This window comes from Amphiura filiformis, chromosome 18, assembly GCF_039555335.1.
Source record: "Amphiura filiformis chromosome 18, Afil_fr2py, whole genome shotgun sequence".
NCBI classification, from domain to species: Eukaryota; Metazoa; Echinodermata; class Ophiuroidea; order Amphilepidida; family Amphiuridae; genus Amphiura; species Amphiura filiformis.
The window spans coordinates 43,797,255-43,820,111 of NC_092645.1; the positions used below are offsets into that span (position 1 = coordinate 43,797,255).

Consider the following 22,857-nt stretch of genomic DNA (forward strand, 5'->3'; position numbering starts at 1 on the left):
AAGCTGGGAAATAACAGCTGAATGTGTCGTTTTCTTTGAAGAAAAATGACTCGTGTTAAAATAAACAATTTAGTTTGAGAAAATCAGTTGAACTAAGTTTTATGCAAAAAACTAATGCTATGATACAGGTTAAAATGCTTGATGCAGTTGAAACAAGTTTAAGAAAGTGACATGTTTAAAAATAAACAACATGAAGTTTACAGTGATCTTATGTGTGAGTATATTGTTACAATCATACTAGTATCTTATTAATTTGATAAGGGGTCAGGAGGACAGGCATAGGTTAGCCCCAGTTGCTTCAAGTCTCATGGAATTTCCGCTGGAGTCAGGAGCACCAGAGAATTAAACAGTTAACCGAGACTTACCTGTAAGTTGAAGGGTGACTGTGGTTCTCTGGTGGTCCTGACGACAGCATGGAAATTACATGCCCTCCTCCCTCCCTGGAGTATACATGTTTGTTTGTATACAACACATAATAGTGAAGTCTGGCAGTTATGGTTCCCTTGATATCTGGGTCTAACCTTGCTGCTTTGAAGACTGATGAATATTCAGCGAATTACGTCATGCTATCTCATGTAATTTCCATGCTGTCGTCAGGACCACCAGAGAACCACAGTCACCCTTCAACTTACAGCTAAGTCTCGGTTAACTGTTTAATTTTGCCTCAATCTAGCCAAAATTTCAAAATTATCCAACAAAATTGAGGAAAATTTGTAAAAACTAAGACAATATGGGTTAAATTTGGCCAAAAATGTTGAATTTGGGTATATCAATGGGTCCAACTTTCTTGAAAATTTAGTATATTTATGGATCCATTTTCAAATTCTCAGTGGCACACCCCTACCAAAATCAAACTTGAGTACCCCCCCGGTGCAGTCTGTATAGTGGTGCATAGAACACAACTCTATAGATGCTTGTTATTGCTGCTTACAAAATCATGTATGAACCGCCTTGACTGTTTAACCTCTAAATGTCTTGATTTCATGTTTTTCTGTAATATTTGTTATTCAAAATTCAGGTGGTGGGAGTACATGGCTGTAAGCAACAGAAATATACACTATAAATACTATTAAGTTGATGACATTTTTGATCCGCATATAAATGTTAATGGTGGCGGCTTAAAAGCTTTTGATCCTAAAGGCTTTCTATACTTCTACATCATCGCTGAGTAGGAAAAACCTCCTATGTGCTTTTGGCCCCTGAACATGTTTAACACAAAACTGCCAACAGGTTACATAGGAGGTTTTGCCTTAAACATGTTCAGGGGCCAATGACACATAGGAGGTTTTTCCTGCCCAACGACGACATGTAAATCTTGATAATATTTGAAATCATGTGCGGTAACATTCAAATGAGAGAATATCTGTGAATATGAATTTGTAGTAGAGCTTGAAATGGGCTAGCTATTCCAGTTGCAGATATGGATTTGTTTCCCAAAAACAACTTCAAAAAATTAAGGCTTTAATATGAAATGTCAAAATTTTGAATTGATCGTCTGCTTTTCATCCCAGCTACATACACTTTAAGTACATATCATTAGATTTAAAAAGTCTAGGACTGTTAAATATCAAAAATATCTTTTTTGTCATAAAATTTGTATTATATCGCAAATTTCAAAAAATCAAAATTATTTGATATCAGAAGGACATTCCTCGTATTCAGAACTCAATTTGATATGTCTGATGTGCTCCCTCCCCCCAAAAAAAATACCATGAAATGTTCATACCAGAGCCCTTAAGAGGTTGATACTAGCAATAGCCATATAGATACAAATCTTTTGAAGACATTTCACTTTCAGTGAACCAGGAGCAATGTTCAAAAAGAAATTTGCAGAAACAGAATTATAAATGGAACTAGAAGGCTATATATTTGTACACAAATACGGCTATACCCGCATGTTATCGGTGTACCCAAACTTACAGTGCTTATTTACTGAGGACTGATAAATAAAGAAATTGTAAAAAGTTGCCTAATTGGGTGGAAAATGTGTAAAAAGTGAAAATCCAAGTCACAAGCTTTAATTTAATGCAGGTTGCACTCTCGTAGCACTTAAAATAATTGTAAAAAGTCCCCTCCCAGGAGAGTCGTCTCTCCATAGATTGCTGTTGTCAGTTTCTCTGATTTACAGTGAGGCTATGCAATATGATTTAGGGGAAAACTATTCCAGAGGGAGTATGTAAATTAAATGGAACAGCCATTTCAGAGGGAGTATGTAAATTAAATGGAACAGCCAATGTGTATGTAATTTAAATGGAACAGCCTTAACGCTTCACGCTGGTATTTCCAATTATTATATTACTAGTGGGATACCCGCGCTTCGCGGGTCCCCGCTAGATGGGAGCGTTCACCATAACAGGAATAATTACTGAACAGGTAGAATCATTGAAAAGGTACATTTTATTTTTTTAAACCTGTCTCTTCTTACACTTTCTTTTTTAGTTTCTTTTGCTTTAGCTTGTGAAGTTCCGTTTCCATGTTATTTATTTATTTAACCTCGTTCTCATTATTTTCTAAATATGTTCTTTCTTACATTTCCTTTAGCTTCTTTGTTTATTTGCTGCTTGTGATTTCCCGTTTCCATGTTTTTTATTTAATTCTGTTCTCATTATATTAGCTTCTTTTTTCTTACATTTCCTGATTAGTTTCTTTCCTTCTTTGTTTCGTTCCCGTTTCATTTAGTTACTTTAACCCGTTGGCCTATTAGGCCTACTCGTACTTTTTTGTCCTCATTTTAATTTTCTTTTTCTTTATAGTACCGCTTCATGTTGTTTGTGCAACAAACATCTTTTTCCGTATTTATTCGTCCTCTCATAAGCGTGTCTCATGGGACGTGTTCACCCGTTATCATAATCCCGTGACCCGTCCATGTACCTTTTTGTCCTTTATTTTTCCTTCTTTCCAGATTATCATGTCCACTGGTCTCTGACTACTTGAGTCGCGTGGCTCCAGCGCCGTTCTGCGCCCATTGGCGTAAAGTCGCATTACGCACTGTGATAATGTTGTTACTCACTCAATCCCTCAGATTACTTTTGAAACAGCTCGTGACAAAATGATTGATTTTAACTTTATCCCAACGAACATAAAACATTAAGGTTAGAAGAGGTTGCTAGAAAACGTTTCAATTTCGGGTTATAATAGTATAAAACATGTAAGCAACATGTTTAAAAGTTGCTGCAAAACATTTTAAGCGAGGTTAGAAGAGGTTGCTAGAAAACGTTTCAATTTCGGGTTATAATAGTATAAAACATGTAAGCAACATGTTTAAAAGTTGCTGCAAAACATTTTAAGCGATTCCGTGTTGTTAATAGCTAGGTCTATATTATAGCCAGGATTCATTTGCTAGGCGGGGGCCGCAGAATTTCCAAAATGTGGACTTTCACCCACCCCCTAACATTTTTAAAATGTTAAAAGGTTAAAACCTTTTCGGGCTATACTGAACAGTTGAACGACCGTTCTGTCCCTGTTGGCTACATTTTAAAATTCCCTCTGAAAAGTGGACTTTTTTGCAAATCTGTCACCCAATGAACCCCTTATGGCTTCAAGGCCTTTACTTTGACCAAGTTTCCAATACTGAGGGCACACAACCCCCTGCACGGCGCGCGACACAATAGTGCTTCGTGGTCATTCAAAAAGGTGGCCACAAAAACTTCGAGTGTGCCCCCCCCCCTTCGCCACTGTCTCAGAGAAGAAGTCAGTCACGTACATAGACATACGTTTGTCTGGGGTCACTTATGCGTACACACCCAGGCCTACGCGCGGTAAGCCAACATTATAGCGTCCATACCATGCGCGACAATGCGCGTGAAACCATGGTGCCATGTACGCGCAGGTGCGTGACTCGCCACTTACCGCGCGTGTTGGACATCGCTTGCATTTGACGCGTTTGCTATCATGACCTGACCCATGAGGTTATTGACCTCAACGGCCTAGCAACCGACCATTTTTTTGTTATTTCCATAGTGATTGAATAGTTTTGCAAAAATGAACGTCAGATGGTTTAATGGCAAAATGTACCCGATCAATGTACGAATAAATTAAAGCTGAAAGTGAAAGCATCTCGGAGCCTGCTTCTGGACAAGATTTAGCGACTTCCTTTTATTTATATAGATAATACGGATCTGTCTGTTTCAGAGGGAGTATGTAAATTATACGGAACAGCCTTTTTTGGGGACATTTCTGAGGGAGTATGTAAATTAAATGGAACAGCCAATGGGTATGAAATTTAACTGGAACAGCCTTAACGCTTCACGCTGGTATTTCCAATTATGATATAATACGATCTGCCTATTTAGTCCTATGTGTGTGGGGTGGATGGGTGTGTGGGAGTTAGTAACAATATAATTCTCAGGTGCTATCTGTGTACATATTCTGAGCCCGGAAGCTGTTTTCTTTGATGAGAAACGGCCCGCTCTTTGTTTTATCATTTGGGGCCCTGGGGCCCATAATATTTGACTTATGAGGCCCATGTACATAATAATGTTGAAGTATAATTCTCTAGTGCTATCAGTAGACTCAAGCTGGCCACTGTAGCTACTTTATTTACTGAGTAACGGCCGGCCCTATGTTTTAGCGTTTGGGGCCCTGGGACCAATATTATGTGATATATGGGGCTCATATCTACATATAACAATGTAATTCTCAGGTGCAATCTGTGTACAAACTCCGAGCCATAAAGCTGCTTTATATGATGAGAAACGGCCGGCCCTTTGTTTTAACATTTGGGGCCCGGGGGCCCAATATATATGACTTATGGGGCTCATGTACATATGTTGAAGTATAATTCTCAAGTACTATCAGAAAACTCAAGCTGGGCATTTTAGCTGCTTTATTTACTGAGTAATAGTCGGCCCTATGTTTGAGCGTTTGGGGCCCTGGGGCCCATATTATGTGACATATGGGGGTTATATATACATTTTACAATATAATACTAAAGACCTATCTGTGTACTTAATCTGAACCATATAGCTGCTTTATTTGCTAAGAAAGGGCTGTCCCTTTCTTTTAACATTTAGGCCCCTGGGGCCCCTAGCCTTGTACATCTGGGGCCAAAACGGGCAAAAGGCACATCTACAACTTAGGGCTCATATACCTAAGCCATATATGAGCCCTGGTGATCTTGTACTTTTACAGCTAGGCTTGTCAATCTGTTGCACCATATTTTAACATTTGGGCCCCTGAGGCCCATAATATATAACATATGGGGCTCTTGTATATTTGTAAATATAGAGTACCCCTAGGGCTATCAGTGTACCAACTCAGGGCCCTGAGGCTGCTTCATTTGATGAGAAACGGCGTGTTTTGTATTTTCGCATTTGGGCCCCTGGGGCCCGTGACCTTTGACCTCTGGGGCCAAGATGGGCAAAAGGCACTTCTACGGGGTAGGGCCCATAAGTGTACCACATATGGGCCCCAGGGCCTTTGTAGTTTTAGCGCTAGCCTTGACAGAATGATGTGTTTGATGGAGGAGGAGAAGGAGGAGGAGAAGAACTAGATGGCACAGTTGTGTTTGAGCAAACACGAATATCTATGCCTGTGATTCCCCTAACCCCCCCCCTTAACACACCATGACGCCTTTAACCCATCCTGACACCCCATAATATGTTTAATGCTAAAAGGGCTATCAGTATACCAACACAAGGCATTGTAGCTGCTTTATTTACCGAGTAACAGCAGGCCCTTTGTTTTAGCGTTTGGGGCCCTGGGGCCCATATTATGTGACATATGGGGCTTTTATATTCATATAACAATATAATGCTAAAGACCTATTAGTGTTTCAAATCTGAGCATTGCAGCTACTTTATTTGCTGAGAAACGGTCGGCCCTTTGTTTTAACATTTGGCCCTATTGGGCCCCTAGCCCTAAACATCTGGAGCTAAAATGGGCAAAACTCACATCGACAAGTTAGGGCCCATAGGTGTACCACATATGAGCCCCAGTGCCCCTGTAGTTTTTGAGCTAGCCATGTCAATCTGTTGCTCCTTATTTTAACATTTGGGGCCCTGGGGCCCATAACTTAAGATATATTGGGCTCATTTATACTTGTAAATATATAGTACCCCTAGTGCTATCAGTGTACCTACTCAGGGCCCTGAGGCTGTTTTATTTGATGAGAAACGGCATGATTGGTATTTTTACATTTGGGCCCCTGGGGCCCGTGACCTTTGACCTATAGGGCCAAGATGGGCCAAAGGCACACCTACGGGGTATGGTCAATCTTTGTACCAAATATGAGCCCCAGGGCCCTTGTAGTTTTGGAGATAGCCCTGTCAATATGAATGGTCAGGAAAAGGAGAAGAAGAAGGAGAAGGAGAACTAGATGGCACAGTTGTGTTTGACCAAACACGAATATCTATGCCTGTGTTTCCCACCCTAACCCCCTTAACCCACCATGACACTCTTAATCCATCATGACACCCCATATTCTAAAAGGGCTATCAGTATACCAACGAAAAAAAAATTGAAATAAATTAATTAATTAAAAATCAAATAATACCCCTTTAATTGCATTTGCTGTGTAAACGCTTGAGGGCGCTCCTCCTTAAATAATGCAACAAACATGTTCCATACAAAAAAAATCAAAAAAAAAAAAAAAAAAAAAAATCAAAAAATAAAAAACGTGCAAAAATGGGTCAAATTAATGGCTGTTCCATCACCCTAACACCCACTGACACCCCATATTCTAAAAGGGCTATCAGTATACCAAAAAAAAAAAAAAAAAAAAATTGATTAATTAAAAATCAAATAATAGCCCTTTAATTGCATTTGCTGTGTAAACGCTTGAGGGCGCTCCTCCTTAAATAATGCAACAAACATGTTCCATAAAAAAAAATGGAACCTTTTTATGTGTAAAAAAAAAAAAAAAAATCAAAAAATCTGAATACCCTTTAATCCCAAAACGGAGTGTCCCTTTAATGGCTGTTCCATCACCCATACTGAAAACCTATCTGTGTACCAAATCTGAGCCCTGTAGCTACTTTATTTGCTGCGAAACGGCCGGCCCTTTGTTTTAACATTTGGGCCTCTGGGCCCCTAGCCTTAAAAATCTGGGGCCATAATTGGTAAAATGCATATCTACAAGTTCGGGCCCATACGTGTGCCACATATGAGCCCTAGTGCCCTTGTAGTTTCACAGCTAACCTTGTCAAACTGTTGCCGTTCCAGAGGGAGGTTGCTGTTCCAGAGGGAGTATGTAAATTAAATGGAACAGCCATTCCAGAGGGAGTATGTAAATTAAACGGAACAGCCTATTTTGGGGCCATTTCAGAGGGAGTATGTAAATTAAATGGAACAGCCAATGGATATGTAATTTAACTGGAACAGCCTTAACGCTTCACGCTGGTATTTCCAATTATTATATTATAATACGGATCTGTCTGTTTAGTCCTATGTGTCTGGGGTGGGGGTGTGGGTGTTAGTAACAATATATATAATTCTCAGGTGCTATCTGTGTACAAATTCTGAGCCCGGAAGCTGCTTTATTTGATGAGAAACGGCCGCCCCTTTGTTTTAACATTTGGGGCCCTGGGGCCCATTATATTTGAGTTATGAGGTCCATGTACATATGTTGAAGTATAATTCTCTAGTGCTATCAAGCGACTCAAGCTGGGCACTGTAGCTGCTTTATTTACTGAGTAATGGCCGGCCCTATGTTTTAGCGCTTGGGGCCCTGGGGCCCATATTATGTGATATATGGGGCTCATATGTACATATAACAATGTAATTTTCAGGTGCCATCTGTGTACAAACTCTGAGCCCTAAAGCTGCTTTATATGATGAGAAACGGCTGGCCCTTTGTTTTAACATTTGGGGCCCTGGGGCCCATTGTATTTGACTTATGAGGCTCATGTACATATGTTGAAGTATAATTCTATAGTTCTATCAGTAGGCTAAAGCTGGGCATTGTAGCTTCTTTATTTACTGAGTAACGGCCGGCCCTATGTTTTAGGGTTTGGGGCCCTGAGGCCCATATTGTGTGACACATGGGGCTCATATACACATATAACAATATAATGCTAAAGACCGTTTAGTGTATCAAATCTGAACCCTGTAGCTGCTTTATTTACTGAGTAACGGCCGGCCCTATGATTTAGCGTTTGGGGCCCTGGGGCCCATATAATGTGATATATGGGGCTCACATGTACATATAACAATATAATTTTCAGGTGCAATCTGTGTACAAACTCTGAGCCCTAAAGCTACTTTATTTGATGAGAAACGGCCGGCCCTTTGTTTTAACATTTGGGACCCTGGGGCCCATAATATATAACATATGGGGCTCTTGTATACTTGTAAATATAGAGTACCCCTAGGGCTATCAGTGTACCAACTCAGGGCCCTGAGGCTGCTTCATTTGATAAGAAATGGTGTGCTTTGTATTTTCACATTTGGGCTCCTGGGGCCCGTGACCTTTGACCTCTGGGGGCCAAGATGGGCAAAAGGCACTTCTATGGGGTAAGGCCCATAAGTGTACCACATATGGGCCCCAGGCCCAGGGCCTTTGTAGTTTTAGCGCTAGCCTTGACAGAATGATGTGTTTGATGGAGAAGGAGAAGGAGGAGGAGGAGAAGAAACCACAGGATAACAATATACCCGTCCATGCTTCGCATGCGGGTATAAGGAGAAGGAGAAGGAGAAGAAACCACAGGATAACACTAGAAGGCTATATATTTGCACACAAATACGGCTATACCCGCATGTTATCGGTGTACCTAAACTTACAGTCCTTCTTTGCTGAGGACTTAAAATAAAGAAATTGTAAAAAGTCGCCCAATTGGGCAGAAAATGTGTAAAAAGTGAAAGTCCAAGTCACAAGCTTTAATGGAATGTAGGTTGCACTGTCGTAGCACTTGAAATAAAGAAATTGTAAAAAGTCCCCTCCCAGGGGAGTCGTCTCTCTTACTCTCCATAGGTTGCTGTTGTCAGTCTCTCTTACTCACAGTGAGGCTATGCAATATGATTAGGGGGAAACTATTCCAGAGGGAGTATGTAAATTAAATGGAACAGCCATTTCAGAGGGAGTATGTAAATTAAACGGAACAGCCTTTTGGGGGCTATTTCAGAGGGAGTATGTAAATTAAATGGAACAGCCAATGGGTATGTAATTTAACTGGGACAGCCTTAACGCGTCACGCTGGTATTTCCAATTATGATATAATACGATATGTCTGTTTAGTCATACGTGTGTGGGGTGGATGGGTGTGTGGGTGTTAGTAACAATATAATTCTCAGGTGCTATCTGTATACAAATTCTGAGCCCAGAAGCTGCTTTCTTTGATGAGAAACGGCCCGCCCTTGGTTTTAACATTTGGGGCCCTGGGGCCCATAATATTTGACTTATGAGGCCCATGTACATAATTATGTTGAAGTATAATTCTCTAGTGTTATCAGTAGACTCAAGCTGGCCACTGTAGCTACTTTATTTACTGAGTAACGGCCGGCCCTATGTTTTAGCGTTTGGGGCCCTGAGGCCAATATCATGTGATATATGGGGCTCATATGTACATATAACAATGTAATTCTCAGGTGCAATCTGTGTACAAACTCTGAGCCATAAAGCTGGTTTATATGATGAGAAACGGCCGGCCCTTTGTTTTAACATTTGGGGCCTTTGGGGCCCTGGGGCCCAATATATATGACTTATGGACCTCATGTACATATGTTGAAGTATGATTCTCAAGTGCTATCAGTAGACTCAAGCTGGGCATTGTAGCTGCTTTATTTACTGAGTAACGGCCGGCCCTATGTTTTAGCGTTTGGGGCCCTGGGGCCCATATTATGTGACATATGGGGGTTATATATACATACGACAATATAATACTAAAGACATATCTGTGTACTAAATCTGAACCCTGTAGCTACTTTATTTGCTGAGAAACGGCCGGCCCTTTGTTTTAACATTTGGCCTCTGGGGCCCCAGCCTTGTACATCTGGGGCCAAAATTGGCAAAAGGCACATCTACAACTTAGGACCCATACATATGCCACATATGAGCCCTAGTGATCTTGTACTTTTAGAGCTAGGCTTGACAATCTGTTGCACCATATTCTAACATTTGGGCCCCTGGGGCCCATAATATATAACATATGGGGCTCTTGTATATTTGTAAATATAGAGCACCCCTAGGGCTATCAGTGTACCAACTCAGGGTCCTGAGGCTGCTTCATGTGATGAGAAATGGCGTGCTTTGTATTTTCACATTTGGGCCCCTGGGGCCCGTGACCTTTGACCTCTGGGGCCAAGATGGGCAAAAGGCACTTCTACGGGATAGGGCCCATAAGTGTACCACATATGGGTCCTGGGGCCCTTGTAGTTTTAGCGCTAGCCTTGACAGAATGATGTGTTTGATAGGAGGAGAAGGAGGAGAATGAGGAGAAGGAGGAGGAGGAGAAGGAGAACTAGATGGCACAGTTGTGTTTGACCAAACACGAATATCTATGCCTGTGTTTTCCACCCTAACCCCCTTAACCCACCATGACACTCTTAATCCATCATGGCACCCCATATTCTAAAAGAGCTATCAGTATACCAACGAAAAAAATTAAAATAAATAAATTAATTAAAAATCAAATAATACCCCTTTAATTGCATTTGCTGTGTAAACGCTTGAGGGCGCTCCTCCTTAAATAATGCAACAAACATGTTCCATACAAAAAAAATTTTTTTTTAAAATATCAAAAAATCTGAATACCCCTTTAATCCCAAAACGGAGTGTCCCTTTAATGGCTGTTCCATCACCCTAACACCCACTGACACCCCATATTCTAAAAGGGCTATCAGTATACCAACAAAAAAAAAATAAAATTAATTAATTAATTAAAAATCAAATAATGGCCCTTTAATTGCATTTGCTGTGTAAACGCTTGAGGGCGCTCCTCCTTAAATAATGCAACAAACACGTTCCATACAAAAAAAAATTTAAAAAAAAAATCAAAAATCTGAATACCCTTTAATCCCAAAACGGAGTGTCCCTCTAATGGCTGTTCCATCACCCTAACACCCACTGGCACCCCATATTCTAAAAGGGCTATCAGTATACCAACAAAAAAAATTAAAATTAATTAATTAATTACAAATCAAATAGTAGCCCTTTAATTGCATTTGCTGTGTAAACGCTTGAGGGCGCTCCTCCTTAAATAATGCAACAAACATGTTCCATACAAAAAAAAAAAAAAATTAAAAAAATTAAAAATCTGAATACCCCTTTAATCCCAAAACGGAGTGTCCCTTTAATGGCTGTTCCATCACCCTATACTGAAAACCTATCTGTGTTCCAAATCTGAGCCCTGTAGCTACTTTATTTGCTGAGAAACGGCTGGCCCTTTAACATTTGGGCCTCTGGGCCCCTAGCCTTAACAATCTGGGGCCATAATTGGTAAAATGCATATCTAAAAGTTTGGGCCCATACGTGTGCCACATATGAGCCCTAGTGCCCTTGTAGTTTCACAGCTAACCTTGTCAAACTGTTGCCCCTTTTTTTAACATTTGGGGCCCTGGGGCCCATAATATATGACATATGGGGCTCATGTATACATGTAAATATAGAGTACCCCTGGGGCTATCAGTGCACCAACTCATGGCCCTGAGGTTGCTTTATTTGATGAGAATCGGCATGCTTTGTATTTTTACATTTGGGCCCCTGGGGCCCGTGACCTTTGACCTATGGGCCCAAAATGGGCAAAAGGCACATCTATGGGGTAGGGCCATTAAGTGTGCCAAATATGAGCCCTGGGGCCCTTGTAGTTTTGGAGATAGCCCTGTTAATATGAAGCGTAAGAAGGAGAAGGAGAAGGAGAAGAAAAACTAGATGGCACTGTTGTGTTTGAGCAAACACGAATATATATGCCTGTGATTCCCACCATAACCCCCAATGACCTTGACATGACCTTGACCATTATTAGCACTCAATGGTGATATCATCCACCAAGTTTGGTTGCAATCCAACAATCTTAACTCTGATGACCTTGACATGACCTTATCCATTTTTGGCATTCGATGGTGATGCCATGCACTAAGTTTGGTGACAATCCAACAACCTAACTCGGATGACCTTGACATGACCTTGACCAATATTGGCGCTCGATTGTGATCTCATTCACCAAGTTTGGTTACAATCTAACAATCTTAAACCCTGATGACCTTGACATGACCTTGACCATTTTTGGCATTCGATGGTGATCCCATGTACCAAGTTTGGTGGCAATCCAAAAATCTTTGCTCCGATGACCTTGACATGACCTTGACCATTTTTGGCATTCGATGGTGATCCCATGCACCAAGTTTGGTGCCAATCCAATAATCTATACTCGGATGACCTTGATATGACCTTGACCATTTTTGGCACTCGATTGTGATCTCATGAACCAAGTTTGATGACAATCCAACAATATTTGCTCTGATGACCTTGACATGACCTTGACCATAATTGGCACTCGATGGTGATCTCATCCACCAAGTTTGATGATAATCCAACAAACTATACTCGGATGACCTTGACATGACCTTGACCCTTATCGGCATTCGACTGTGATCACATCCACCAAATATGATGACAATCCAACAATATATACTAAGATGACCTTGACATGACCTTGACCCCTAAAGGCACATCTTTGGGGTGGGGGCATTAAGTGTGCCAAGTATTAGCCCCGGGGCCCTTGTAGTTTTGGAGCTAGCCCTGATAATATGAAACGTGAGAAGGAGAAGAAGAAGGAGAAGAAGAACTAGATGGCACAGTTGTGTTTGACCAAACACGAATATCTATGCCTGTGTTTCCCACCCTAACCCCCTTAACCCACCATGACACTCTTAATCCATCATGACACCCCATGTTCTAAAAAGGGCTATCAGTATACCAACGAAAAAATTGAAATAAATAAATTAATTAAAAATCAAATAATACCCTTTTAATTGCATTTGCTGTGTAAACGCTTGAGGGCGCTCCTCCTTAAATAATGCAACAAACATGTTCCATACAAAAAAAAATCAAAAAAAAAAAAATCAAAAAATCTGAATACCCCTTTAATCCCAAAACGGAGTGTCCCTTTAATAGCTGTTCCATCACCCTAACACCCACTGACACCCCATATTCTAAAAGGGCTATCAGTATAAAAAAAAAAAAAAAAATTAAAATTAATTAATTAATTAAAAATCAAATAATAGCCCTTTAATTGCATTTGCTGTGTAAACGCTTGAGGGCGCTCCTCCTTAAATAATGCAACAAACACGTTCCATACAAAAAAAAAAACAAAAAAAAATCAAAAAATCTGAATACCCCTTTAATCCCAAAACGAAGTGTCCCTTTAATGGCTGTTCCATCACCCTAACACCCACTGACACCCCATATTCTAAAAGGGCTATCAGTATACCAACAAAAAAATTAAAATTAATTAATTAATTAAAAATCAAATAATAGCCCTTTAATTGCATTTGCTGTGTAAACGCTTGAGGGCGCTCCTCCTTAAATAATGCAACAAACATGTTCCATACAAAAAAAATCAAAAAAAAAAAAAAAAATCAAAATATCTGAATACCCCTTTAATCCCAAAACGGAGTGTCCCTTTAATGGCTGTTCCATCACCCTACACTGAAAACCTATCTGTGTACCAAATCTGAGCCCTGTAGCTACTTTATTTGCTGAGAAACGGCCGGCCCTTTGTTTTAACATTTGGGCCTCAGGGCCCCTAGCCTTAACAAGGCGGTTCTCGAACCACGAGTCTCGCCTGCTTTCGTGACCGCCTGCTTTTGCGATTACTTTGGTAGAGGTAAATGAATTTGGCGGTTATCGGCTGGGCACGATTATCTGGCTGATGGTGACTGTATGCCCATGCAACAGTTTTTACTAATTTGACTTCAGATTACCCCTGGTGGACTCGAAATGACCTTCCCAAAATTTGGCTTTAAATGATGACTGTACCCACCAAGTGTCATGCCCATACGACAGTATTTACTCATTTGACCTCAGATGACCCCTGGTGACCCAGAAATGACCTTCCAAAAATTTGGCTTTAAATGTTGACTGTACCCACCAAGTTTCATGCCCATATGACAGGTTTTACTAATTTGACCTCAGATGACCCCTGGTGACCTCGAAATGACCTTCCAAAAATTTGGCTTTAAATGTTAACTGTACCCCCAAGTTTCATGCCCATCCAACAGTTTTTACTAATTTGACCTCAGATGACCCTGGTGACCTCAAAATGACCTTCCAAAAATTTGGCTTTAAATGTTGACTGCACCCACCAAATTTCATGCCCATATGACAGTTTTACTAATTTGACCTCAGATGACCCCTGGTGACCCTGAAATGACCTTCCAAAAATTTGGCTTTAAATGTTGACTGTACCTACCAAGTTTCATGCCCATCCGACAGTTTTACTAATTTGACCTCAGATGACCCCTGGTGACCTCGAAATGACCTTCCAAAAATTTGGCTTTAAATGTTGACTGTACCCACCAAGTTTCATGCCCATACGACAGTTTTACTAATTTGACCTCAGATGACCCCTGGTGACCTTGAAATGACCTTCCACAAATTTGGCTTTAAATGTTGACTGAACCCACCAAGTTTCATGCCCATACGACAGTTTTTACTAATTTGACCTCAGATGAACCCTAGATGACCTCAGTGACCTTGACCCACTAACCAATACAAACCGGTTCTGTCTCGGGTCAAGATGCACCCACCCACCAAGTTTGAGGAACGTGCAACCCCTAGTCTCCGAGAAAATAGGCGGAAGGCAAACTTTAACCAAAACTTTAACCAAATTTGTCACATCCACACACACACACACACACACATACATACACACATACGGAAAAAATTGGTAAAATGCATATCTACAAGTTCGGGCCCATACGTGTGCCACATATGAGCCCTAGTGCCCTTGTAGTTTCACAGCTAACCTTGTCAAACTGTTAATTGCCCCTTTTTTTAACATTTGGGGCCCTGGGGCCCTTAATATATGACATATGGGGCTCATGTATACATGTAAATATAGAGTACTCCTGGGGCTATCAGTGCACCAACTCAGGGCCCTGAGGCTGCTTTATTTGATGAGAAACGGCATGCTTTGTATTTTTACATTTGGGCCCCTGGGGCCCGTGACCTTTGACCTATGGGGCCAAAATGGGCAAAAGGCACATCTATGGGGTAGGGCCATTTAGTGTGCCAAATATGAGCCCTGGGGCCCTTGTACTTTTGGAGATAGCCCTGTTAATATGAAGCGTGAGAAGGAGGAGAAGGAGAAGGAGAAGAAGAAGAAGAAGGACTAGATGGCACTGTTGTGTTTGATCAAACACGAATATCTATGCCTGTGATTCCCACCCTAACCCCCAACCCCACACCCCACCCACATGACACTCTTAACTCACCCTGGCACCCTGTAATATGTTTAATGCTGAAACGGCTATCAGTATACCAACCTAGAACATTGTTGCTGCTTTATTTACTGAGTAACGGCCGGCCCTATCTTTTAGCATTTGGGGCCCTGGGGCCCATATTATGTGCCATATGGGGCTCATTTATTCATATTTAATATAATACTAAAGATCTATAATTGTTGTACCAAATTTGAGCCCTGTAGCTACTTTATTTGCTGAGAAAAGGCTGGCCCTTTGTTTTAACATTTGAACCTCTGGGGCCCCTAGCCTTAACAATCTGGGGCCAAAATGGGCAAAATGCATAGCTATCTAAGTTTGGGCTCATATGTGTGCCACACATGAGCCCTAGTGCCTTTGTAGTTTTACAGCTAACCTTGTCAATCTGTTGCCCCTTCTTTTAACATTTGGGGCCCTGGGTCCCATAATATATGACATACGGGGCTCATGTATATCTGTAAATATAGAGTACCCCTGGGGCTATCAGTGCACCAACTCAGGGCACTGAGGCTGCTTTATTTGATGAGAAACGGCATGCTTTGTATTTTTACATTTAGGCCCCTGGGGCCCGTGACCTTTGACCTATGGGGCCAAAATGGGCAAAAGGCACATCTATGGGGTAGGGCCATTAAGTGTGCCTAATATGAGCCCTGGGGCCCTTGTAGTTTTGGAGATAGCCCTGTCAATATGAAGGGTGAGAAGGAGAAGAAGAAGAACTAGATGGCACTGTTGTGTTTGATCAAACACGAATATCTATGCCTGTGATTCCCACCCTAACCCCCAACTCCTCACCACCCCACCACCATGACACTCTTAACTCACCCTGACACCCCGTAATATGTTTAATGCTGAAACAGCTATCAGTATACCAACCTAGAGCATTGCAGCTGCTTTATTTACCAAGTAACGGCCGGCCCTATGTTTTTTAGGATTTGGGGCCCTGGGGCCCATATTATGTGACATATGGGGCTCTTATATTCATATAACAATATAATGCTAATGATCAATTAGTGTACCAAATCTGAGCGCTGTAGCTACTTTATTTGCTGAGAAACGGCCGGCCCTTTGTTTTTACATTTGGGCCTCTGGGGCCCCTAGCCTTAAAGATCTGGGGCCAAAATGCATATCTACAAGTTCGGGCCCATACATGTGCCACATATGAGCCATAGTGCCCTTGTAGTTTTACAGCTAACCCTGTCAATCTGTTGCCCCTTATTTTAACATTTGGGGCCCTGGGGCCCATAATATATGACATACGGGGCTCGTGTATACATGTATATATAGAGTACTCCTGGGGCTATCAGTGCACCAACTCAGGGCCCTGAGGCTGCTTTATTTGATGAGAAGCGGCATGCTTTGTATTTTTACATTTGGGCCCCTGGGGCCCGTGACCTTTGACCTATGGGGCCAAAATGGGCAAAAGGCACATCTACGGGGTAGGGCCACTAAGTGTGCCAAATATGAGCCCTGGGGCCCTTGTAGTTTTGGAGATAGCCCTGTCAATATGAAGCGTGAGGAGGAGAAGAAGAAGGAAAAGGAGAAGACTAAAGAGCATAAGCAGAATATCTATGCCCTGTTGCACAGGCATAGATAACTAGATGGCACTGTTGTGTTTGAGCAAACACGAATATATATGCCTGTGATTCCCACCCTAACCCCCAATGATCTTGACATGACCTTGACCATTATTGGCACTCGATGGTGATATCATCCACCAAGTTTGGTGACAATCCAACAATCTATACTCGGATGACCTTGACATGACCTTGACCAATATTGGCGGTCGACGGTGATCTCATTCACCAAGTTTGGTTACAATCTAACAATCCTTACTCTGATGACCTTGACATGACCTTGACCATTTTTGGCATTCGATTATGATCCCATGCACCAAGTTTGGTGGGAGTCCAATAATCTTTACTCTGATGACCTTGACATGACCTTGACCATTTTTGGCATTCGATGGTGATCCCATGCACCAAGTTTGGTGCCAATCCAATAATCTATACTCGGATGACCTTGATATGACCTTGACCATTTTCGGCACTCGATGGTGATCTCATGAACCAAGTTTGATGACAATCCAACAATATTTGCTCTGATGACCTTGACATGACCTTGACCATAATTGGCACTCGATGGTGATCTCATCCACCAGGTTTGATGATAATCCAACAAACTATACTCCGATGACCTTGACATGACCTTGACCCTTTTCGGCATTCGATTGTGGTCACATCCACCAAATATGATGACAATCCAACAATATATACTTAGATGACCTTGACATGACCTTGACCCCTAAAAGGCACATCTTTGGGGTGGGGGCATTAAGTGTACCAAGTATGATCCCTGGGGCCCTTGTAGTTTTGGAGCTAGCCCTGTTAATGTGAAGCATGAGGAGGAAAAGGAGAAGAAGGAGAAGAAGGAGAAGAAGGAGAAGACTAAAGAGCATAAGGAGAATATATATGCCCTGTTACACAGGCATATATAAGGAAAAGGAGAAGACTAAAGAGCATAAGCAGAATATCTATGCCCTGTTGCACAGGCATAGATAAGAAGGACTAGATGGCACAGTTGTGTTTGACCAAACACGAATATCTATGCCTGTGTTTCCCACCCTAACCCCCTTAACCCACCATGACACTCTTAATCCATCATGACACCGCATATTCTAAAAGGGCTATCAGTATACCAACGAAAAAAATTGAAATAAATAAATTAATTAAAAATCAAATAATACCCCTTTAATTGCATTTGCTGTGTAAACGCTTGAGGGCGCTCCTCCTTAAATAATGCAACAAACATGTTCCATACAAAAAAAAAATCAAAAAAAAAAAAAAAAATCAAAAAATCTGAATACCCCTTTAATCCCAAAACGGAGTGTCCCTTTAATGGCTGTTCCATCACCCTAACACCCACTGACACCCCATATTCTAAAAGGGCTATCAGTATACCAACAAAAAAAATAAAAATAAATTAATTAATTAAAAATCAAATAATAGCCCTTTAATTGCATTTGCTGTGTAAACGCTTGAGGGCGCTCCTCCTTAAATAATGCAACAAACATGTTCCATACAAAAAAATCAAAAAAAAAAAAAATCAAAAAATCTGAATACCCTTTAATCCCAAAACGGAGTGTCCCTTTAATGGCTGTTCCATACCCTAACACCCACTGACACCCCATATTCTAAAAGGGCTATCAGTATACCAACAACAAAAAATAAAAATTAATTAATTAATTAAAAATCAAATAATAGCCCTTTAATTGCATTTGCTGTATAAACGCTTAAGGGCGCAACTCCTTAAATAATGCAACAAACACGTTCCATACAAAAAAAAAAATCAAAAAAAAAAATCAAAAAATCTGAATACCCCTTTAATCCCAAACTGGAGTGTCCCCTTTAATGGCTGTTCCATCACCCTAACACCCACTGACACCCCATATTCTAAAAGGGCTATCAGTATACCAACAAAAAAAAATTAAAATTTACCAACAAAAAAAATTAAAATTAATTCATTAATTAAAAATCAAATAATAGCCCTTTAATTGCATTTGCTGTGTAAACGCTTGAGGGCGCTCCTCCTTAAATAATGCAACAAACATGTTCCATACAAAAAAAATCAAAAAAAAAAAAAATCAAAAAATCTGAATACCCCTTTAATCCCAAAACGGAGTGTCCCTTTAATGGATGTTCAATCACCCTATACTGAAAACCTATCTGTGTACCAAATCTGAGCCCTGTAGCTACTTTATTTGCTGAGAAACGACCGGCCCTTTGTTTTAACATTTGGGCCTCTGGGGCCCCTAGCCTTAAAAAATCTGGGGCCAAAATGCATATCTACAATTTCGGGCCCATACGTGTGCCACATATGATCCCGAGAGCTCTTGTAGTTTTACAGCTAACCGTGTCAATCTGTTGCCCCTTATTTTAAGATTTGGGGCCCTGGGGCCCATAATATATGACATATGGGGCTCATGTATACATGTAAATATAGAGTACTCCAGACGCTATCAGTGCACCATCTCAGGGCCCTGAGGCTGCTTTAATTGAAGAGAAACTGCATGTTTTGTATTTTTACATTTGGGCCCCTGGGGCCGTGACCTTTGACCTATGGGGCCAAAATGTGCAAAAGGCACATCTATGGAGTAGGGCCATTAAGTGTGCCAAATATGAGCCATGGGGCCCTTGTAGTTTTGGAGATAGCCCTGTTAATATGAAGCGTGAGAAGAAGGAGAAGGAGAAGGAAAAGGAGAAGGAGAAGGAAAAGGAGAAGACTAAAGAGCATAAGCAGAATATCTATGCCCTGTTGCACAGGCATAGATAAAAAGGAGAAGACTAAAGAGCATAAGCAGAATATCTATGCCCTGTTGCACAGGCATAGATAAGAAGAAGAAGGAGAAGACTAAATATACTTAGATGACCTTGACACGACCTTGACCCCTAAAAGGCACATCTTTGGGGTGGGGCCATTAAGTGTGCCAAGTATGAGCCCCAGGGCCCTTGTAGTTTTGGAGATAGCCCTGTCATTATGAAGTGTGAGAAGGAGAAGAAGAAGAAGGAGAAGAAGAAGGAGAAGACTAACTAGATGGCACTGTTGTGTTTGAGCAAACACGAATATATATGCCTGTGATTCCCACCATAACCACCAATGACCTTGACATGACCTTGACCATTATTGGCACTCGATGGTGATCTCATTCACCAAGTTTGGTTACAATCTAATAATCTTTACTCTGATGACCTTGACATGACCTTGACCATTTTCAGCATTCGATGATGATCCCATGCACCAAGTTTGGTGGCAATCCAATAATCTATACTCGTATGACCTTGATATGACCTTGACCATTTTCGGCACTCGATGGTGATCTCATCAACCAAGTTTGATGACAATCCAACAATTTTTGCTCTGATGACCTTGACATGACCTTGACAATAATTGGCACTCAATGGTGATCTCATCCACCAAGTTTGATGATAATCCAACAAACTATACTCGGATGACCTTGACATGACCTTGACCCTTTTCGGCATTCGATTGTGATCACATCCACCAAATATAATGACAATCCAACAATATATACTTAGATGACCTTGACATGACCTTGACCCTAAAAGGCACATCTTTGGGGTGGGGGCATTAAGTGTGCCAAGTATGAGCCCTGGGGCCCTTGTAGTTTTGGAGCTAGCCCTGTTAATATGAAGCGTGAGGAGGAGAAGGAGAAGAAGAAGGAGAAGACTAACTAGATGGCACTGTTGTGTTTGAGCAAACACGAACATATATGCCTGTGATTCCCATCCTAACCTTGACCATTTTCGGCACTCGATGGTGATCCCATCCACCAAGTTCGGTGGCAATCTAACCTACTATACTCAGGTGACCTTGACATGACCATGACCATTTTCGGCACTCGATGGTGATCTCACCCACCAAGTTTGATGACAATCCAACAACATATACTCGGATGACCTTGACATGACCTTGACCATTTTCAGCATTCGATGCTGATCCCATCCACCAAGTTTGATGGCAATCCAACAATCTATCCTCATATGACCTTGACATGACCTTGACCATTTTCGGCACTAGATGATGATCTCATCCACCAAGTTTGATGACATTCCAACAACCTATACTCGGATGACCTTGACATGACCTTGACCATTTTGGCATTCGATGGTGATCCCGTGCACCAAGTTTCGTGGCAATCCAACAATCTTTACTTGGATGACCTTGACTTGACCTTGACTATTATTGGCACTCGATGGTGATCTCATCCACCAAGTTTGATGATAATCCAACAAATTATACTTGGATGACCTTGGGGGCCCGCGACCTTCGACTTTTGGGGACAAAAGGGAAAAAGGCACATCTATGGGGCAGGGCCATTATGTGTGCCAAATATGAGCCCCAGGGACCCTGTAGTTTTGGAGATAGCCTTGTCAATATGAAGCGTGAGGAGGAAAAGGAGAAGAAGGAGAAGACGGAGAAGACTAAAGAGCATAAGCAGAATATATATGCCCTGTTGCACAGGCATATATAAAGAGCATAAGGAGAATATATATGCCCTGTTACACAGGCATATATAAAGAGCATAAGGAGAATATATATGCCCTGTTACACAGGCATATATAAGGAAAACTAGATGGCACAGTTGTGTTTGACCAAACACGAATATCTATGCCTGTGTTTCCCACCCTAACGCCCTTAACCCACCATGACACTCTTAATCCATCATGGCACCCCATGTTCTAAAAGGGCTATCAGTATACCAACGAAAAAAATTGAAATAAATTAATTAATTAAAAATCAAATAATACCCCTTTAATTGCATTTGCTGTGTAAACGCTTGAGGGCGCTCCTCCTTAAATAATGCAACAAACATGTTCCATACAAAAAAAAAATAAAAATAAAAAAAAATAAAAAAATCTGAATACCCCTTTAATCTCAAAACGGAGTGTCCCTTTAATGGCTGTTCCATCGCCCTAACACCCACTGACACCCCATATTCTAAAAGGGCTATCAGTATACCAAAATAAAAAAATTAAAATTAATTAATTAATTAAAAATCAAATAATAGCCCTTTAATTGCATTTGCTGTGTAAACGCTTGAGGGCGCTCCTCCTTAAATAATGCAACAAACACGTTCCATACAAAAAAATATAAAAAACAAAAATCAAAAAATCTGAATACCCTTTAATCCCAAAACAGAGTGTCCCTTTAATGGCTGTTCCATCACCCTAACACCCACTGACACCCCATATTCTAAAAGGGCTATCAGTATACCAACAAAAAAATTAAAATTAATTAATTAATTAAAAATCAAATAATAGCCCTTTAATTGCATTTGCTGTGTAAACGCTTGAGGGCGCTCCTCCTTAAATAATGCAACAAACATGTTCCATACAAAAAAAAATCAAAAAAAAAAAAAAAATCAAAAAATCTGAATACCCCTTTAATCCCAAAACGGAGTGTCCCTTTAATGGCTGTTCCATCACCCTATACTGAAAACCTATCTGTGTACCAAATCTGAGCCCTGTAGCTACTTTATTTGCTGAGAAACGGCCGGCCCTTTGTTTTGACATTTGGGCCTCTGGGCCCCTAGCCTTAAAAATCTGGGGCCATAATTGGTAAAATGCATATCTACAAGTTCGGGCCCATACGTGTGCCACATATGAGCCCTAGTGCCCTTGTAGTTTCACAGCTAACCTTGTCAAACTGTTGCCCCTTTTTTTAACATTTTTGGGCCCTGGGGCCCATAATATATGACATATGGGGCTCATGTATACATGTAAATATAGAGTACTCCTGGGGCTATCAGTGCACCAACTCAGGGCCCTGAGGCTGCTTTATTTGATGAGAAACGGCATGCTTTGTATTTTTACATTTGGGCCCCTGGGGCCCGGGACCTTTTACCTATGGGGCCAAAATAGGCAAAAGGCACATCTATGGGGTAGGGCCATTAAGTGTGCCAAA

At 41.1% G+C, this 22,857-nt stretch overlaps 1 protein-coding gene across 1 annotated transcript in view; it reads right to left on the minus strand.

Annotated features, from left to right (window-relative positions):
* The window catches only part of LOC140139178 (acetyl-CoA carboxylase-like), a 196,268-nt gene that overhangs the window by 115,908 nt on the left and 57,503 nt on the right, over positions 1-22,857 (minus strand).